Genomic DNA, 8,546 nt, shown 5'->3' with positions numbered 1-8,546 from the left:
GCATGCATTATTTAGAGGCGTGTGGATCCGTGCGTGTGTGCAAAAGGGACAACTTTCAGGTGCCAACCTTTCGCACGCTTAACTTGATGCAGCGGGACTTAGGTCTAAGTAGATGTCCGTGGGACTGCATTGCCAAAGGTGGACCTGCAACAAATGGTTTCTCGCGTTACACAGCTGAAATTGCTACCACGACATGTGGCGGAGGCTTTAAAGCGGGGTTAGTTAGACATACACATGCGGGACAGATCGGTCAGTAAGTCGCAGCAGAATGGAACCTCAGTGTTCAGAAGCAGCGCATCTCTGAACACCGCTTGCTTGGGGTGGGGTGCAAAGAGTGAGGAACAGCTGTTTATTTTCAGCAAACAAGTAGCTCAGCTGGATGGACTTTTGGTCTGATTCAGCCGTGCTCTTCTTATAGAGCTGGACAACGGCTGTTAACGGCTTCACTCAACAGTCTCCTAGGGATGGACTTATAGAATTGTAGAGCTGTGGGAGGGACCCCAAGGGTCATCTAGTCCAACCCCCTTCCAATCTCCCCTGGATTTCTACTCCTGATTTATTTATTGGGCTAGACGGTGCATGGGGACACCATAGGGGATACAGCAATTTATTTCCAAACTCTTTCCATTTCCACTCTGCTCTTCCTCTCTTTCCCTCCAAGTTTCAATTAAGTTATGCTGCCATTTCAATGCTCAACATCGCTTTACGTATTTTGGGTGTGACCTGCCAGCCAGCTAGATGGTGTCGGCTTTTCAATGCATGGTGTGGCCACTGCCATTTCATCCAGAGCTAGTCGCCCACAGCTTTCAGCCGTGTGGTGGAAATCACCAGATTTGAAATATGACTTCTAAGGTCAAGGTGCGATTTCAAATTTCAGTTTGGGCAAGGCGCAAAGATTTCAGCGGGGATGAGTAAAATGCTTCACCAGTGTCCAAAGGCCTGTTCTTGGGTCTGTTCAAGATTAAACTGCAAAACATACTTATAAAAGCTGTGTATTTTAGAAGCATTTACTGTGGTTCTTTGTTTAAGAGATTAATACTTCGCCCGTCAGTCAAATGGCCAGAGCTGCTTGCAAAACAGCGCAACACAATAAAACACATTAGGGACATACAAAAACAATAAAAGGAATGCATAACAACCTGTACCAAAAGCTGTGCCAATGTTACAAACGAAATCAAGCAAGGGATTTTCTGCTTTGCAATATATACCTAATAGAGCAGCCCATTTAATGGTGAATTACAATTGCCACTACTTTTCTTTGCAAGCCAGTGTGGCGATGTGACCGGCGGAGAATTGGACTTGGGCCAAGGAGATGTGGCTTCATGCTCCTGCTTGGTTCATGAAGTTTGTGGGGCACAGCCTTCCCCAAGCTGGTGCCCTCCAAATGTTTTGAACTGTGGCTCCCATCAGGCCACGCCAGCAAAGTCGTACGATGCTGAGCTAGATGGGAGCTGCAGTCCATAACACCTGCAGGCCACCAGGTTTGAGAAGACTGCCATAGGTGGAACTTGGTCCAATCGCTACTCCATGAATGCTTCCTTTCACTCCTTGGGGGAAGGGTGGGGTGGAAATGTGACTCAGGGTGAGACTTGCCACCACCAGGCTTATCCCAAGCCACAGATGGGTTCTCTACTCTGTGAATCATTGGCATCGTTCCTAACACAACGCTGAATCCCCTTCTCTAGGGCTTCTTCGCCTGTTGCCCCATAGCAAAAGAACATGGTGTCAGCCATGATGCAAATACGAGCTCTAAGCGTGCATAATGCAGTTTCAGAACTCAGGCAGCAGCTAAAGCCAAGAGCTTGCAATCTCCTAATGACAATTGGCTGGCTTTCTGGCAGGGACGAGTCTCCGCGAAGCCACAATTTCTCACTTTTATTGCTTTTGTGCATTTAGCAGATGCCTCTCATGAACCAAGTGCCCCTGTTTAATTACATTAACGTAATCTAGGACTTCATGCAGCAGAGTTGCCAGTTCATCAAAAGTTCTGCTGACTCGTTTCCACAGAAATAGCCATCCTCCCTCCACCGCCACTTCGGGCTGCCAAATATTCAGAGGCCGCTTCTGCGGCAAATAATCCATCACAGGGTATCCTGGCAAGAGAAGGATGTCAATGGAAGAATGGGGCAAGGAAGAATGGGGCAAAGTGTGCGTGTGAGAGAGAGACAGAGAGAAATAAGAAAGAAAGAAAGAAAGAAAGAAAGAGAGAGAGAGAGAGAGAGAGAGAGAGAGAGAGAGAGAGAGAGAGAGAGAGAGATGGAAACAATTTACTTTATTTATTTATTATTGAATTTATATCCCACCTTTCCTCCTAGGAGCTCAAGGTTGCGGACATTGATCTCCTCATCTCTGTATTATATTCACAACAACTTTGTGAATTTTTGATTAGGCTGTGAGCTGGTGACTGGCCCAAGATTACCCAGTCACCTTCTTGAACGAACAGGGACTTGAATCCTGATCTCTCAAGATTAAACTTTGTGAGCCCCTCACACATTTGCCTAAAATAAAATAAAATAATAAAATAAAATAAAGGAATTGTCCTTTTTTTCCATTTGGGCCAGCAAAGTGAAATGAATAAATATATGTTTTTGGAGGCCAGAAGGCTGGATTTAAATTTCTGCTCAGTCATAAAGTGGATAAATGTGGTTAAGATTTGCAAAGTACTTTCTTTACTGAAAGCTGCTACTGAAATTATAAACCACAGACTCACCAAGTTGGGAAAGTGCATCTCACCCAACACTCTGCTGCAACAAAACAGCACCCATGCAATCCAGGACAAAACAAATCGCTGTTGAGAGAGTGAATGTGCGGTGCGTCATGGTACAAGCAATGCAGTTCTACACGACTACAGGGTGATCAAATCCTACAGGAGAAAGGTAGAGGCAAATGGTCACCTTTCCATGGGACTTGTTGGGAAATGTCCTTCCTATCGCTCCACTACCCCAGTTAGACAATAACCCACCCACTCAATAAATCCCTGGGTAGCAACTAAATTCTAAAAGGGATCACCGGATGGCCACTTTCCCCAAATCCAAACATTTGTTTCCCATTCCCTTCTATGTCCAGGCCCTGATTTCAGAGCTCTCCATGACCTCACTGCAACTTACGGTACCTTTCTTTTTCCTTCTTTCTTTATATAATTTTTATTAAATTTTCTGTTTTACAATTTAGAACACTCATTTAAACATAATTAAATTATCAGTGACTTCCCTTCCTCTCTTTCCATGGTTCATTTTACATATCCTAAATCCCTGCATATTTTACATAAACTAAACCATTCAGTATTCCATTATTACATCCATCAAAACTTATTTACACTTTTGAATTTATCTTAATACTGCCAACATTTTCAAGTGTACACAATTCAATAAACATTTCCCAATCTTCTTTAAACGTTATGTTCTTCTTATTCTTATTCTATGTTAAGTCTGCAAGCTGCGCATATTCCATCCATATTCCATATTCCAAAGAAGAATAGCTTAAGTTGCTATTCTTCTTTAGTTGGGACCTCGCTTGTTTTCCATTTTGGGGTTAACAAAACACAGGCCGCAGTAGTGGCATTGAAGCAACGATTCTTCAATATCAACTTCATTGGACTGGTCATTTTGTGCGGATGCCTGATGATCGTCTTCCAAAGCAACTACTCTATTCCAAACTGAAAAATGGAAAGTGTAATGCTGGTGGTCAACAAAAGAGGTTTAAAGACTCTCTCAAGGCAAATCTTTAACAATGTAATATAAACACTGACAACTGGGAAACACTGGCCTGCAAGCGCTCCAGTTGGAGAACAGCCTTTACCAAAGGTGTCATGGGCTTTGAAGACCCTTGAACTCAGGACGCAAGGGAGAAACATGCTAAGAGGAAGGCACGCTTGGCAAATCCACGCTGAGATCAACTCCCGCCTGGAAACCAATATCCCCACTGTGGAAGGACGTGTGGATCCAGAATTGGCCTCCACAGTAACTTACGGACTCATTGTTAAAACCATGTTTATGGAAGACAATCTTACTCAGCTACGAGGGATAACCAAAGAAGAAATACATAAATAACCAACTTATCTTTCTGCCCTTTATTCTTCCAAAGCTCCCAGGCAGTTCCTCTAGTTTTGTTCCTGCAATTCTGCCCCCTTCAACTGGTCTCTTACATGTTGTAAACAAAATCTGCTCCTTTTTCCTTATGGGGTATCCAAGAGCCCGTATAGAGTCCTTAAGTGGGTTCCCTATCGGCAGGAGGAAATAACAGAGGCCAACCAGAGAATACTGAGAAGCAAAGCAACTTGTAAGCCTGATCTTTATTAAACTGTTGCAACAGGGTGCTCCTCCGCAGGAAAGGAGGAAGACCCCGAACATTGGTGTGCAAGCCCTTATATAGACTTTTGAAATTGCCACCCTGTAGCTCAAGGCCACCCCCCAATACATACATACATCACTGAAGGGGTGGTCTACAGCAGAAATGCATCACAGGAAGCGGTCTACAGCAGAAATCCTGCCTGCCAGGGTACCTGATAATGGTCACTGATTGCATTACCTGGGCAGCCTGGCCATTCTTTTGTGATGGTAAATACTTAGTTCCTAAATCCAGGTCACAGGCTCACCCTATTCATACACAGATATGCCCTTAGGACAGGATTTGTGAGCAAAGAGACAATGGGGAGGTTTTCCCATTTCCTCCCTCCTTGCAGAGAAACATTTGAGGTCAATTTGGGAGAGTAAAAAATGGTTTCAGGACTGTCTTCCTGTACTGTTTCAGACATGTGGTTTATATATTTATGTATGTGTTTGCCTTGTACATTTATGAACTTTTGATTTATATATTGAACTGATTTTATAATGAATTGATTTTAGAATGTTGTATTTTACTGTTGCTAGCTGCTCTGAGCCCAGCTTTGGCTGGGGAAGACAGGATATAAACAACAACAACAACAACAATAATAATAATTATTAATATTTGAGACCTTAAATTCTTATAACATATGTAATTCTGAACATGCTTCCTTACTGCTCCAAACGCTCTCTAGAGGTCCCCCCCTTCCTTCGGACCCCTCCTCAAAAGCCACCCCCTTTAAATCCTATGAAGGTTTACGTGTCTACTCGGAAGCCAGTCCTATTGAATTCAGTGTGGAGCTTACTCCCAGGTAAGGGGCTGCAACCTTGGTCTTGTCCGGCTGGAGAGCCATCGTGGTGCAATAGTGTCAGACTACCAGGACCTGGAGGAAGACCAGGGTTCGAATCCCCCACTCAGCCATTAAGCTCACTGGGGGTGACCTCCCTCAGCCCAACCTACCTCACAGGGCTGTTGTGTGTGGATAACATGGGTGCTGACTCAGTGGCTGGCCTTTTTGGGAAATGCCGCCGCCAAGCATACCCTGAGGCGAAGCCCCCCACCCCCAGAAAACCCTTTCTTTCTTAAATAGTTTTTATTGGGTTTTACATTTTTATCACAATCACATCATAACAAATACTGCCAAATTGAATTGCCCCCCCCCCCAACTTCCCTTTCTGGGTTTCTTTTGTCTAAGCTTCCCCTGCTTGCAATACTTACTTCAAAATGGCAAACCCCTTTTTTTTCATGGTGTTGAGGACAATAAGCATTTAAAATAAAAATAAAGAGTTCTTTTAGCTGTGGGATTTGTGCATTACAGCATTTGTATTATTAGGCTGTCCGTCAGTTTGTTTTTACGGTATTCTGCTTTTATTCTGTTTTTTTATCACTGATGTTCTGTAATGTGTATATATATGCACACGAAAGCTCATACCAAGAACAAACTTAGTTGGTCTCTAAGGTGCTACTGGGGGACGCGGGTGGCGCTGTGGATTAAACCACAGAGCCTAGGGCTTGCCGATCAGAAGGTCGGCGGTTCGAATCCCCATGACGGGGTGAGCTCCCGTTGCTCGGTCCCTGCTCCTGCCAACCTAGCAGTTCGAAAGCATGTCAAAGTGCAAGTAGATAAATAGGTACTGCTCCGGCGGGAAGGTGAACGGCGTTTCCATGCGCTGCTCTGTTTCGCCAGAAGCGGCTTAGTCATCCTGGCCACCTTTTTTTAAATAATAATAATAATAATAATAATAATATCTTTATTGTCATTGCCCCCTCTCAGGGACAACGAAATTACTTGACTGCTCCATAAAAACACTAATTAAAACAATACAGTATAGTACAGCAAGGAAGATTAGATGACTTTCAAAGTCCAGGCTTCCCATTCAGGGCCGAGATCGCTCTGGAGAAGAAGCTGTTCTTAAGACGGCTCGTTCTTGTCTTCATCGTCCTGTATCTCCGTCCCGACGGCAGGAGCTCGAAGAGACAGTGACCGGGATGCGATGGATCTTTTGCTATGTCCAGTGCCTTCCTATGGCACCTTGTGGCATAAATCTGCTCTAAGGTGGAGAGTGGGCAGCCAACAATGCTCTCTGCTGCCTTAACAACTCTGCACAACCCCATCCTGTCCTGGGTAGTACAGCTTCCGTACCACACACATAAGCCATAAGTGAGCACGCTCTCAATGGCACAGTGATAGAAGGCAAGCAGCAGTTTCTGCGGAAGATGGTTTTTCCTTAGAATTCTCAAAAAGTACAGTCTCTGCTGCGCCTTCTTCACAAGCCCCCTTGTGTTGACACTCCAGGACAGATCCTCTTGTAATTCAATGCCCAAAAATCTGAACGTTGTTACCCTCTCCACACAGACCCCATCAATCAAAAGTGGCTGGATATTGCTCTTCTGTCTCCTGAAGTCCACCACAAGCTCCTTTGTCTTCCTTGTATTTATGAGCAAGTTGTTAGCTCTGCACCACTCTGTCAGCTGCTCCACCTCATCTCTATAATCCGTTTCACCCTCCCTTTCAGGGATGAGCCCAATCACCTGACCCGGAAGCTGTCTGCGGGCAAACACCGGCTCCCTCGGCCAATAAAGCAAGATGAGCACCGCAGCCCCAGAATCGGCCACGACCGGACCTAATGGCCAGGGGTTCCTTTACCTTTACCTTTAAGGTGCTACTGGACACATATATATATTTCTCTACTGTGTCAGACCAACACGGCTACCTACCTGGTTCTGTAATGTGTTTTTTAATGTTGTACACCACCCTGGGATCTTCTGATCAAGGGCGGTATATAAATTGAATTAATAATAAATAAATGATTATGATTGTTGATGATGATGTCAGGCAAGTTCTGCTTGCATTTTCAGTGCAAATGCACAGTTGCAATTCTTGTGCTGTTTTCATTACTGTTTTTTACTTGCTGCTTTAAAAAGAAAAGAAAATACAAACAAACAAGCCACGGTGGAACACTCAGGATGAAACGGTGAAATCTGCTATGATTAAATGGGCACAAGATGTTGGACATAACATTATGTTTGCTGACTGGGAACAGTTGTGGACTACCGGTATGAAATTTACGGCATGTAATGCCTTAAGAGAGAATATTATGAAAATGATATACAGGTGGTACATGACCCCAGTCAAGCTTGCAAAAATATATCACCTGCCCGATAATAAATGTTGGAAATGTAAAGAAACTGAAGGTACATTCTTTCACCTTTGGTGGACGTGCCCAAAGATTAAGGCTTTCTGGGAAATGATTTATAATGAAATGAAAAAGGTATTTAAATATACCTTCCTGAAGAAACCAGAGGCCTTTCTTCTGGGCATTGTTGGCCAATTGGTGCCAAAGAAGGACAGAACTTTTTTTATGTACGCTACAACAGCAGCAAGAATACTTATAGCAAAGTATTGGAAGACACAAGATTTACCCACTTTGGAAGAATGGCAGATGAAGATGATGGACTATATGGGATTGGCGGAAATGACTGGCAGAATCCGGGACCAGGGAGAAGAGGCGGTGGAAGAAGATTGGAAGAAATTTAAAGACTATTTACAGAAATATTGCAAAATTAATGAATGTTAGAATGATGTTGGATAGAAATTAAGTGGTTTCCAGCTGTAATGCTTTAAGAATATGGAAGAAGGATATAATTAGGTAAAAAAATAACTAAAATGGTGTTGGATTGGAAATAAGTGGTATTGGCAACAAAGTTAATAAGAATATGCAAAAATGAATTGATAATGGATGAAAATACTGAGTTATAAAATGTTAAGTTATAGAGATAAGATAAATGAAAGAGGGTAAGGATTTGCTGATTTGATTATTTAAATGGGAATACAAGAAGGGGAGGTGTGAGGAAGTCAAAGAAACAAGCAAATGAGTTTTAAGTTATGAAAAACAATTGTTTTTTATTTTTCTTGTTTTTTCTGTCTGTTTATTCTTATTTTTTTGTTTCTTTTATTATGTGTTTTTGCATATTTGTCTTTGTAAAATCTTAATAAATATTTCTTAAAAAAACAAACCAACAAGCCACGGGGCCGGTAGAGGCCCAAATGCCCCACTTTGCGCCCTTTGGAGAGAGAGGTATAAACGCGATAATATAATATAAACAAAGCGTCATTTCCCAAGGAAGAGCAGCAAAGCCCTGAAGTTTTAACGGAGCACCTTTCGCTATCAGGAGGGCCACCCGGGAGCGGGACGGTGCGGGGAAGCCGGCTACCGACTCGC

Source organism: Podarcis filfolensis (assembly GCF_964270895.1).
Source record: "Podarcis filfolensis genome assembly, chromosome: 6".
NCBI lineage: Eukaryota > Metazoa > Chordata > Lepidosauria > Squamata > Lacertidae > Podarcis > Podarcis filfolensis.
Note: the sequence above shows the minus strand (reverse complement) of the source record.